General features: G+C 50.0%; 1 protein-coding gene across 1 annotated transcript in view; it reads left to right on the forward strand.

The window, feature by feature from the left end:
• Positions 1 to 4,653: 4,653 nt before the first annotated feature.
• LOC132805558 (CDC42 small effector protein 1-B-like) overlaps positions 4,654 to 12,622 on the forward strand; it is a 41,857-nt gene continuing 33,888 nt past the window's right edge. The window contains exon 1 of the mRNA XM_060820672.1: positions 4,654 to 4,936. The gene's annotated coding sequence lies outside the window, so the exon portion shown is untranslated. The remainder of the gene's footprint in view (positions 4,937 to 12,622) is intronic.

Consider the following 12,622-nt stretch of genomic DNA (forward strand, 5'->3'; position numbering starts at 1 on the left):
TCAGCACTGACTTTCTGATAGTGCGGTGCTCCCTCAGCTCTGACCCTCCAACAGTCCCTGCCCACCCTCAGCACTGACCCTCCCTTTCATCTCTCCCTGCCTCCTCTCCCATTCCTCAATCCTCCTATTCCTTTCTCCCTCGTGAGTTCATCCGGCTTTCCTCCCTTTAGTGAATCCCTCCTGTTCAACTCACCCAACGGGAGGGAAAGAACTGGTAAGGCCCAATTGGATAGCCACACCAAGAGGGGATAGGGCTGTCGAAGTGGGTAGAATGGCTTTCCTCCACACAGTGCCTGCTCCTTCAGTGCTGCCCCATCCATAGTGCCCACTCCCTCAGCGCTGGCCCTCCAACAGTGCCCAGTCCCTCAGTGCTGACCCTCCAACAGTGCCCGCTCCCTCAGTGCTGACCTTCTGACAGTGCCCGCTCCCTCCGTGCTGACCTTCCAACAGCACCTGCTCCCTCAGCGCTGAGCCTCTGACATTACCAGCTCCCTCAGCGCTGACCCTCCAACAGTGCTCACTCCCTCAGCGCTGGCCCTCTGAATTGCCCGCACCCTCAGCGCTGACCGTCCTACAGTGCCTGATCCCTCAGCACTGGCCGTCCGACAGCGCCCACTCCTTCAGCGTTGACCCTCCGACAGTGCCCATTCCCTCAGCGCTGACCCTCCGACAGTACCCACTCCCTCAGCACTGACCTCTGACAGTGCCCACTCCCTCAGTGCTGACCCACTGACAGTGCCCACTCCTTCAGCGCTGGCCCTCCGAAGGTGCCCACTCCCTTAGCGCTGACCCTCCGTCAGTGCCGACTCCCTCAGCACTGACCCTCTGATAGTGCCCACTCTCTCAACGCTGACCCTCCGACAGTGCCCACTCCCTCAATGCTGACCCTCCGACAGTGCCCACTCCCTCAGTGCTGGCATTGGGAGTGTCAATCTAGATGAGGGAGCGGGCCTCGCACCTACAATCTTTTGGGTTAGAGATGAGAGGAGAGGGCACGACCCCTTATTATGGCAGTCCCAAAGGCCAAGGCTTGTTGCGATGGGAACCAAAGGACAGAGATATGGGACACTTGTGGGAAATTGGGAGTAACACAGCTTTGGTGGTTGCTTTGTCAGTATAGACCCGATGGGCCAAAGGGCCTATCCCATGCTGTATGACTTGAATGACCTTAGAAGAATGAGAGGTGATCTCATTGAAACATTGTTGGGGGTCTCGACAGAGTAAATCGTGAAAGGTTGTTTCCACTCCTGGGAGAATCTAGGAGCAGAGGTCAACGTCTTGGAATAAAGGGGTGCAGTTTAAGACTGAGATGAGGAGGGATTTTTTTCTCTGAGGGTTGATAGTATTTGAAACTCCTTTGCAGAGTGGGAGCAGAGTCCTTGTGGATATTTAAGGATGACATAGATAGATTCTTGATCGGGAAGGGAATCAAGTATTACGGAGAAAGGATGGGAAATCAGACATGAGGAGCGTTAACTCTCCCACAATCCTGTTGAATGACAGACCAGGCCTGAAGGGCTGAATGGCCTGCTCCCCTTGCTATTCCTTATGGACTAACAGGTAAATCGGGAAGGTTTACTGGATCCAAGAAGTCGCCAGAGGTGTGGCAACAAACACTGCCTCACATAATCTGTCCTCCGTCATGGCTACACCCGAAATAACACAGCCACAGCTTACAGCTCGTCCATCACTTCAAAAATAAACTCTGCAACTGCTTTTTCTCTCTCCAATTGTCTGCTTCCCTCCTGTGGACCCTGACATGGACGGGGGGGGCGGGGGGGAGGTACAGCTGAGCGGAGGGAAGCCATTCTACCCACTTCGACAGCCCTCGCCCCTCTTGGTGTGGCTTTCCGATTGGGCCTTGCCAGTTCTTTCCCTCTGCAGGAACAGGAGGGATTCACTGAAGGGAGGGAAGCTGGGTGAACTCATGAGGGAGAACGGAACAGGAAGATTTGGGAATGGGGAAGAGGAGCAGGGAGAGATGAAGGGGTGGATGCGAGGGAGATCCCATGGAGTCATACAACGCAGAAATGGACCCTTTAGGGACCAGATCTCCTAAATAAATCTAGTCCCATTTGGAATCATAGAGACGTACAGCACAGAACCAGAGCCTTCGGCCGAGCTCTTCAATTCCGACCATGTTTCCCGAACTAATCTAGTCCCATCTGCCGGCGTTTGGCCCATATCCCTCTCAACCTTTGCTATTCAGGGGCAACTTTTTCACGTAGAGGGTGGTGTGTGTATGGAATGAGCTGCCAGAGGAAGTGGTGGAGGCGGGTACAATTAGAACATTTAAAAGGCATCTGGATGGGTAAATAAATAGGAAGGGTCAAGAAGGAATATGGGCCAAATGCTGGCAAACGGGACTAGATTAGGATATTGGACATGTTGGAGCAAAGGGTCTGTTTCCATGCTGTACATCTCTATGACTATAACTATTCAGGTACCTATCCAAATGTATTTTAAAAGTTACTGTACCCACATCCACCACTTCCTCTGGTCGTCCATTCCACATACGCACCACCCACTGCGTGAAAAAGTTGTCCCTTTTAAATCTTTCCCCTTTCACCTTCAACCGATGCTCTCTGGACTCCCCTAACCTAGGGGAAAAGACCTTGGCTATTCACCTTATCAATATCCCTCATGATTTTATAGAACCTACACTCAAGTGAGAAAACCTCACAGCTTCTGCTTATAACGCAAACCCTCCAGTCTCGGTAGCATCCTTGTAAATTTCTTCTGCACCTTTTCCAGTTTAGAATCTCTACAGTGTGGAAACAGGCCCTACGGCCTAACAAGTCCAAACTGACCCTACAAAGACTAGCTTCCCCTATCCTATATACCCCTGTTAATGCACCTAGCCTGCACATCCTTAGACACTACTGGGACAATTTAGCATGGCCAATCCACCCTAAACTGCATATTTTTGGACTGTGGAAGGAAACCGGAGCACCCGAAGGGGGGGGACCATGCAGACAATGTGCAAACTCCACACAGACAGTTGCCCGAGGCTGGAATCGAACCCGGGTCCCTGGTGCTGTGAGGCAGTAGTGCTAACCACTGAGCCACCATGCTGCCCCCGTCATCCTTTCTAGAGCATGGCGACCAACTGTACACAGTACTCCAAAAGTAGCCTCACCAACACAACGTAATGTCCCAAATCTCTGACCAATGAAGATAACCGTGCCAAATGGGGAGTGGAAACGCTAAGATGGAGAAGAGGGGCCTGTTTCGGTGCGGGAAAATTCGGGCTGTCCTCAGATGCTGAGTGAGGATGTGTTAGATCTGGTCGTGACTCAGCCCTGTTTCACTTCCCTGTCTTGGTGTTTTCTCTGATCTCTGGCTGACCTCCAACCTCGAGAATGAAAAGAGGAAACAAAGCCTTCATCAACAACAGGGGCTCAGTGGTCAGCACCGGCGCCTCACAGCGTCAGGGACCCAGCTTCGAGTCACCCTCGGGCGACTGTCTGTGTGAAGTTTGCATGTTCTCCCCCCCACCGCTCCATGTCTGCCTGGGATTCCTATGGCTTCCTCCCACAGTCTAGGGATGTGTAGGTTAGGGTGGATTGGCCATGCTAAATTGTCCCATAGTGCCCAGGGATGTGTAGGTTAGGGTGGATTGGCCATGGGAAATTGTCCCATAGTGCCCAGGGATGTGCAGGTTGGGGTGGATTGGCCATGCTAAATTGTCCCATAGTGCCCAGGGATGTGTAGGTTAGGGTGGATTGACCATGGGAAATTGTCCCATAGTGCCCAGGGATGTGCAGGTTAGGGTGGACTGGCTATGCTAAATTGTCCCATAGTGTCTAGGGATGTGCAGGTTAGGGTGGATTGGCCATGCTAAATTGTCCCATAGTGTTCAGGGATGTGCAGGTTAGGGTGGACTGGCTATGCTAAATTGTCCCATAGTGTCTAGGGATGTGCAGGTTAGGGTGGGTTGGCCATGGGAAATTGTCCCATAGTACCCAGGGATGTGCGGGTTAGGGTGGGTTGGCCATGCTAAATTGTCCCATAGTGCCCAGTGATGTGCAGGTTAGGGTGGATTGGCCATGGGAAATTGTCCCATAGTGCCCAGGGATGTGCAGGTTAGGGTGGATTGACCATGCTAAATTTATTCCTGATGAAGGGCTTATGCTCGAAACGTCGAATTCTCTATTCCTGAGATGCTGCCTGGCCTGCTGTGCTTTGACCAGCAACACATTTGCAGCTGTGATCTCCAGCATCTGCAGACCTCATTTTTTACATGCTAAATTGTCCCATAGTGCCCAGGGATGTGCAGGTTAGGGTGGATTGACCATGGGAAATGCAAGATGCTCTTCGGAGAATCAATGTGAACTCAATGGGCCGGATAGCCTGCAACCACACACTGTATGGATCTTAGAAAAAATGAGACATTGACCTGGTCGCTTTAAGGAATTCCTTTAAAGTGGAGAGATTTATGGGAAAGAAATCCAGAATCTGGGGGTGGGGAGCAATTTTGAAAAAGAAAATGAATAAGGCAGACTCCCTGAATCCTGGTGCTTATTTTAAAAACAAAATATTCTGAAATGTATGTAGCTGTCCGCACTAGTCATACCCAGAGGTGGCGTCCTGTGTGTGTGCTTTCAGTAGCCCAGATCCCTCCCCCTGTCTGGCCATGAGAAACTGAGAGGTCTGTTCCTCTTTAGAGAAAAAAAAGTGAGCCGAGTGACTCAGTAAGCGAATGAAAGTTAACAGCCCCACCTTACAGAAACAGCCAAGCCAACAAGGAAGCAAATTGCGGACTAGTTAACTTTATTTCTTTTTACTCCCCCCCTCCCCAAGAAAAAACACACACGAGGACTGTCGATAAAAGTTCAGATGTTTTTCTTGTTTTTAAAAAAACAGTGGAACCCATACTTTTGAAAACTCCACTTCCTGATTGACTTAGAGAGAGAGAGAGAGAGCCTGACAAAAGGTAAGCCATGGTGTGTTCGGGGATGTTGAAAGTCCTCCAAGATCTTGGAGAGAGAGAGAGAGAAAAAAAGAGGGAGATCTGTTTTCAAACAAGGAACGTTTTTAAGTCTCTTTCTCCCTCCTGCAGTTAAATGTCTGAGGCAGAGATGGATACGTTGCTGTTAACCTTTTGTTGAATAAGTTGAAGAAATGGGACATTAAATAAACGAAAATCAGCAATTTTAATGTAATCGATACACTGAAGCCCCCCCCCCCCCAAAAAAAAGAAACTCGAGTTGTCCCTTTTGTGAGGAGTTTGAGATCAGTTATTATTCCCAGTCTGAGTTACAAATTACTTTGTTGGGTTTGAAAGGCGTGGTTTGGAATTTCATTTTTTTGACAGAATGGGAACTGAATTTGAGGATTCCTTGGATGAATCTGCTGCTGTAACCTCTCTCTTCATGTTGTTGTTTTAGTTTTGACCTTTTTGGGGGGGGTGGGGGGAAAGGCTCCTCTGATACAACTGGGCAGTTGTGTTCTGAGCTTGCGGTATGAGTTCTTAACAAAAAAGGCAGGAGGTTTTGAAAGTGGTGGGAGTCCCAAGTCTCTTTTTTTTGTCCCCCCCCTTGTTGTGGCTTGCAGGAGCAAACTTGACTCCCCCAAGGCTCCCCATCAGGTTTGGCTGATGGTTATAGGGCCTGTCTTTGTGAGAATTTCTGACTTCATTGTAGAACTTCCTTCCTCTCTCTCTTTCTCTTTGCAAAACCCTTCTCTGTCTCGTCTCGAGTTTAACTGCCTCGCTGTGTAGTCCAAAACTTGTTCTACTTGTTCATTGAACTAACTCGCTCCATTTCCTACTCTGTTTGGGGGGGGGGGGGGGTAGTGGGGAAGGGTAGAGGGAGGTTGACCAGTTTATTGGATACCTGCACTAGTAGCCTTCCTTTGGTTCATATTTTGTAAAAACAAAAAGCAACAGGAAGTTTGTCGAAGCAAAGAGAGACTGTCGTCGCTTTGTGATGAAAATGCCACTGACTCCACTGATGCCCATTTTTTAAAAAAAATCTCTTGGGGGAGGGCATTCTGCCACCTTTACCAGCTCTGGCCTGTCACGTGACAAATTGACCCCATCTGCCCCCTTTCTGAATTGGGCCTAGCAAGACCAAAAGCCTCAAGGTCAATTAGAGGGATGGAATGGAGTTGGGGGGGACAAAGGTTGGCGACTATGCAACCTTCCTTTGAATCGTAGAAATGTCCTTTCTCTCCCCAAACCACCACCGACGTTCTCCCTACTGTCTTTCCAAATGTGATAGTCTTCCTTCGAGAGCCTACTATTTTTACAAAGTTTTCTTTTTTTTAAAAGAAAGTTTGCCAGAAAATACTTTGAGATTGCTTGAGCAAGGAGAGAGGCTCTTCGGCTCATCAAAAACAAAGCAGTCCCGTTTTCCAGCCTTGTATGAATTATAGAATCCCTACAGTGTGCAAACAGGCCCTTCGAGTCAACACAGACCCCACCCGACCCATTCCCCTACCCTATTGCTCTACATTGACCCCCTACTAATGCACCTAACCTATACATTCCCTGGACACTGGGTAATTTAGCATGGCCAACCCACCCTAATCTGCACATCCCTGGGCACTACGGGACAATTTAGCATGGCCAATCCACCCTAACCTGCACATCCCTGGACACTACGGGACAATTTAGCACGGCCAATCCACCCTAACCCGCACACCTTTGGACTGTGGGAGGAAACCGGAGCACCCGGATAAAGCTCACGCAGGCACAGGGAGAATGTGCAAACTCCACACAGTCAACCAAGGCTGGAATTGAACCCGGGTCCCTGGTGCAGTGAGACAGCAATGCTTAGATTAGATTAGATACTTACAGTGTGGAAACAGGCCCTTCGGCCCAACAAGTCCACACCGACCTGCTGAAGCGCAACCCATTCCCCTACATTTACCCCTTCACCTAACACTACGGGCAATTTAGCATGGCCAATTCACCTAACTTGCGCATCTTTGGACTGTGGGAGGAAACCGGAGCACCTGGAGGAAACCCACGCAGACACGGGGAGAATGTGCAAACTCCACACAGACAGTCGCCTGAGGTGGGAATTGAACCCGGGTCTCTGGTGCTGTGAGGCAGCAGTGCTAACCACTGTGCCAGCCATTGAGTCACCATGCTGCCCCTGATTTAATCTGATTTCCCCCACCCTGGGTGCTAAGGGACAAAAGAAATCTGGATTCTGACCGAAGACCACACTCCACTGAATGCACGTATTTCTGTTCCTGACGGGAATCCTGTCCATTTGAGGGAACTGTGACCGGGATGGGCCACTTTCTTTGACTTTCAGAATGCAAGGTGGCGGGGATTCTCTTTTTTTCTCTTTCGCCAGTGCTGGCTTAGGCATCTGCGTTGTTAAACATTACCTCTCCTTGGAAAGACGGAATTTAAAATCCTGTAGCTCCTTTCGCAATCTCAGCACCTGCAGGCGCTTGGAGGTGAATGAGGCGTTTGGAATTGTGGGATTGGCGTCAGAAAATGTGTCCAGCTGGTGATCTGTGTGTGTGTGCGTGCGTGTGTGCGTGCGTGTGTGTGTGGTGTGTGTGTAAAATTTGTGTGCACACAGTTGGATGAGGCACCGATGCCTTAAGGCCTCTTGGTTAGGGACAGTAGCAGAGTTGTGTCCCGGGCTGGGTCTACAACTCTGCGGACGCAATCGCTGACCTGCGCCGGTTCCCATTTAGCCATCGTCTCATTGGAAGTAGGAGCAGGAGTAGGCAGTTTGGCCTATCACCATTTAACGTGACCGGATCTCATCCTGGTCCCAACTCCACTCCTTCCACCTGCTCCCCCTAGCCCTTTACTCCCACCTCTCATCGCAGAAACGTCTCCCTCTCTTTCTTGACCATAGGTTCGATTCTGCCTCCGCTGCGCACTGTGGGTCAGTGAGTTCCACAATCCCGGTGTTAAGATTCCTATCTCTGCTTTCTAATCCCTCCCCCCAACCCCCATCACCTCCCTATTGCTGTAACTTCCAGCCCCTTGAATTTTTCTATCAGAATGTGTGGAATGAACTGCCCGAGGGAATGTTGGATGTGGGTGCAGTTACAACATTTACTGAAGACGTTTTGTCTAAGTCCATGAAAGGTTTGGATAGATATGGACCTTATAGAAGTTGGTAAAATAATGAGGGGCATACTGGCAGGTGTCTTTTCCCTAGGACGGGGGAATTCCAACACTTAAGGGGAGAAGAGAGAGATTTTAAAAAAGACGTGAGGGGCAAACTTTTCAACAGAAGGTCGTTCGCGTGTGGAGTGAACTTCCTGAGGAAGTGGTGGCTGTTACAACGTTTAAAAGACATTGGGATGAGTACATGAACAGGAAAGGTTTGGAGGGGTATGGGCCAGGAGCAGGCAGGTGGGACTAGTTTAGTTTTGGAGTATGGTCGGCATGGATTGGTTGGGCCGAAGGGTCTGTTTTCTGTGCTGTATGACTCTATGACCCCCCATCTTTGCACCCTCCCAGAATTCAGTGCTAGTTCCAGTGGGGCGGCACAGTGGTTAGCACTGCAGCCTCACAGCACCAGGGACCCAGGTTCGATTCCACCCTCGGGCAACTGACACTGTGGAGTTTGCACGTTCTCCTCGTGTCTGTGTGGGTTTCCTCCGGGTGCTCCGGTTTCCTCCCACAGTCCAAAGATGTGCGGATCAGGTGAATTGGCCATGCTAAATTGCCTGTAGTGTTAGCTGTATTAGTCACAGGGAAGTAGGTCTGGGTGGGTTACTCTTTGGAGGGTCAGTGTGGACGTATTGGGCTGAAGGGCCTGTTTCCACACTGTAGGGAATCTGATCAATTATGTGACTGCTCCTCCGTTGGTGTTGTTTCCCCCCCCATCCCTCGCATTCCTCATTTTTAAGGTGCACCTCAAAGACAAAAGGAAGAATTTTACCTGCATTAGAGGCAGTCCAGAGAAGATTCACTCACTAATCCAGAGTCTGACTTATAAGGGAGAGGTTAGATTAGATTGGATACCCTACGGTATGGAAACAGGCCCTTCGGCCCAACAAGTCCACACTGACCCTCCGAAGAGCAACCCACCCAGACCCATTCCCCCACCTTACATTTACTCCTGACTAATGCACCTAACGCTACGGGCAATTTAGCACGGCCAATTCACCTGACCCGCACATCTTTTTGGATTGAGCAAATTGAATTCAATGGATTAGAGGCGACCTTATTGAAACATGAGGCCGTCCTGACCGCTGTCACCCCGGGCGGGTACCGGGGCGGGCTGTCCTAGAGGTGGTCGAAAGGTGTGTCAGGGCGGACCGAGAACTGGAAGGGGCACGGGGTGGACCGAGAACCGGAAGGTGGGTAGGGGCGGGCTGCCTTAGAGTGGTCGAAAGGTGGGAGGGGTGGGGGCTTGCTGGGTCTGTATTGTCTGCACTTCTGTATGTAACCGTATTGTTTAATGTACAAATGTCATTGTCACTGTCTTGTTAAATGTGGAACTGGGATTTGAGGTTTGTCCTCATCTCCCTGTAAAATGGTTGAATAGTAGGGTTTGGGGCCTAGCTTTGCTGGTCCTCTCCCTTGTAAAATTGCTGTCACTTGTACAGCTGTAAATGTTTTTTGTGAACTGAACTGTTTTGTAATTCGTTTAATAAAATTAGAAGGTTCTTGGGGGGGGGGGGAGAGGGGAATTGACAGGGGAGAAGTGGGGAGGTTGTTTTCCCCTTGTGTGTGGGAGAGTCTGGGAACCAGAGGGGCGTCATCTCAGAGTTGGGGGTCGCCTGTTAAAGACAGAGATGGGGAGGAATTTCTTGTGTCTGAGGGGAGATGAGTCTGTGCAATTCTTTACCACAGAAGGCTGGGTCATTCAGGATATTCAAGGCTGAGAGTGATTTTTAATCAAGAAGGGAATCGAGGATGACGGAGAAAAAGGAAAGTGGAGATGAGGAGTCGCAAAGCAGACCCGATGGGCTGAATGGCCTACTGCCATTCCTTTTGTTTCAAGGTCTAACCCTCCCCGGCTTGGTCCAATCTGCCTGAGCAAATCTCTTGACGTGGCTCAGTGTCGCGTCACTGTTTTGTGAAACGGCCCTGCAGAAAGTTTCAGGGTGTTTGGTCAACACTTGAAGGTGCTATGTGAACACAAGTTGTTGTGGTTTCCCCTCCCTCGCTGACGTGTGGGGCGTTCCCATTAAAAAGGAACTCCAGCCTCAGCTTTCCCGCAAAGCCTCCATTTGCCCAGGAACGGGCGAGGCGGGTTCTGGTCTTCCCAAGGTATATGGTCGTCAGAGTGTCACCAGCTCTGAGAAAGACATTTGCCATCTCTAGGTTGGTTGTGGGCGCAGGTCTCCATGCGCCCCTTGCAAACGAAAGTGAGTGTTGGTGTTTCGTGTGTTCTCAATCAACAGAAGCGTTCCCTGCTTTTGGTCATCAGTGTTTTAGAGATGTACAGCATGGAGAAAGACCCTTCGGCCCATCCTGTCCATGCCGGGCAGATATCCCAACCCAGTCTAGTCCCTCCTGCCAGCACCCGGCCCATATCCCTCCAAACTCTTCCTATTCATATACCCATCCAAATGCCTCTTAAATGTTGCAATTGTACCAGCCTCCACCACTTCCTCTGGCAGCTCATTCCACACCCGTACCACCCTCTGTGTGAAAAGGTTGCCCCGTAGATCTCTTTTCTCCTGTCACCCTAAACCTATGCCCCTCTAGTTCTGGACTCCCCAATCCCAGGCAAAAGACTTTGTCTATTTATCCTATCCACGCCCCTCATGATTTTGCAAACCTCGATAAGGTCACCCCTCAGCCTCTGACGCTCCAGGGAAAACAGCCCCAACCTGTTCAGCCTCTCCCTGTAGCTTAATTCCTCCAACCCTGGCAACATCCTTGTAAATGTTTTGTCAACCCTTTTGAGTTTCCCAACATCTTTCTGATAGGAAGGAGACCAGAATTGCATGCAGTATTCCAACAGTGGCCTAACCAATGTCCTGTACAGCCGCAACATGACCTCCCAACTCCTGTACTCAATACTCTGACCAATAAAGGAAGGGATACCAAACGCTGCCTTCACTATCCTATCTACCTGCAACTCCACTTTCAAGGAGCTATGAACCTGCACTCCAAGGTCTCTTTGTTCAGCAACACTCCTTAGGATTTTACCATTAAGTGTATAAGTCCTGCTAAGATTTGCTTTCCCAAAATGCAGTACCTCACATTTATCTGAATTCAACGCCATCTGCCACTTCTCAGCCCATTTGTTCATCTGGTCAAGATCCTGTTGTAATCTGAGGTAGGGGGAGAGGGAGGGAGAGAGAGAGAGAGAGAGAAAGAGACAGGAAGAGAGAGAAAGAGACAGGAAGAGAGAGAGAGAGAGAGAGAGAGAGAGAGAGAGAAAACTCAGCCACTGTATGGTCATTGGAACCACACCAGATAAAGTGAGAGATGCGAATCTCACCTCCATCTTCAATCCTCAATGCTATGGGAGGTGATGGCCTAGTGATATTATCGCTAGACTGTTAACCCAGAGGGTCCTGGGTTCGAATCCCGGATGGTGGAATTTGAATTCAGCGAAGAATCGGCGGTGAATCCACTGTCGGGGAAAAAACCCATCTGGTTTGCCGATGCCCTTTCGGGAAGGAAACTGCCATCCTTACTTGGTCTGGCCTCCATGTGACTCCAGACCCACAGCAATGCGGTTGACTCTTAACTGCCCTCTGGGGCAGTTAGGGATGGGCAATAAATGGTGGCCCACTCAACGACGCCTGTGAATGAATTAAAAACAAAACGAGGTGTTGGGGCAATTTCTGTATAACCCCCAACCTGTCCCCTCCCCTGCCAAATCCCCAGCTGCCTTCAGCCTGCCCTTCACCCACTTCCTGGTCAATGTCAGGGGTACCCGGGTTTTTGAAGTTTGATATTTGAACAGCAAGTTCGTGGTTTGCTGGGAGTAAACTCGCTGTGCGCAGAGGGTGGTCCGGGTATGGAGTGGGCTGCCAGAGGAAGTGTGATTCTAGAGGAGAGCGGTGCTGGAAAAGCACAGCAGTTCAGGCAGCATCCGAGGAGCAGGAAAATCGACGCTTTGGACATAAGGCCTTCATCAGGAATTTCCAGCATCTGCAGTCATTGTTTTTACCCTGCCAGAGGGAGTGGTGGAGGTTGGCACAATTGCATCATTTAAGAGGCATTTGGATGGGTATATGAATAGGAAGGGTTTGGAGGGATATGGGCCGGGTGCTGGCAGGTGGGACTAGGTTGGGTTGGGATATCTGGTCGGCATGGACGGGTTGGACCGAAGGGTCTGTTTCCGTGCTGTACATCTCAATGACACTGTTACTTACAAACCTATTTTTTTTTAACGCTGTGCCTGGAACCTGGAACAGGTTCCAAAAATGCGCCATCTTCCTCTTGGCTGGCTGTACGTCGATGGAGAGTTGCCGCATCCTGGTGGAACCTTGAGACTCTTGGTGTAGAAAAGGCTGAGGGGAGGTTTGATTTTGAGATGTTTGCCACAGTCAGAGATGTCTACTGTGCAGCTAATTCTTGTCAGTCAGAAATGACCTCCTAGCTATGCTGAGACCCCACTTCCCAGCACTTAGCTCATAGCTTTGGTATGGAAGTGAACTTCTAGAGTCATACGGCATGGAAACAGACCCTTCGGTCCAAGGCGCATCACACATCATTGCAAAAGAT

This window comes from Hemiscyllium ocellatum, chromosome 50 (assembly GCF_020745735.1).
Source record: "Hemiscyllium ocellatum isolate sHemOce1 chromosome 50, sHemOce1.pat.X.cur, whole genome shotgun sequence".
NCBI lineage: Eukaryota > Metazoa > Chordata > Chondrichthyes > Orectolobiformes > Hemiscylliidae > Hemiscyllium > Hemiscyllium ocellatum.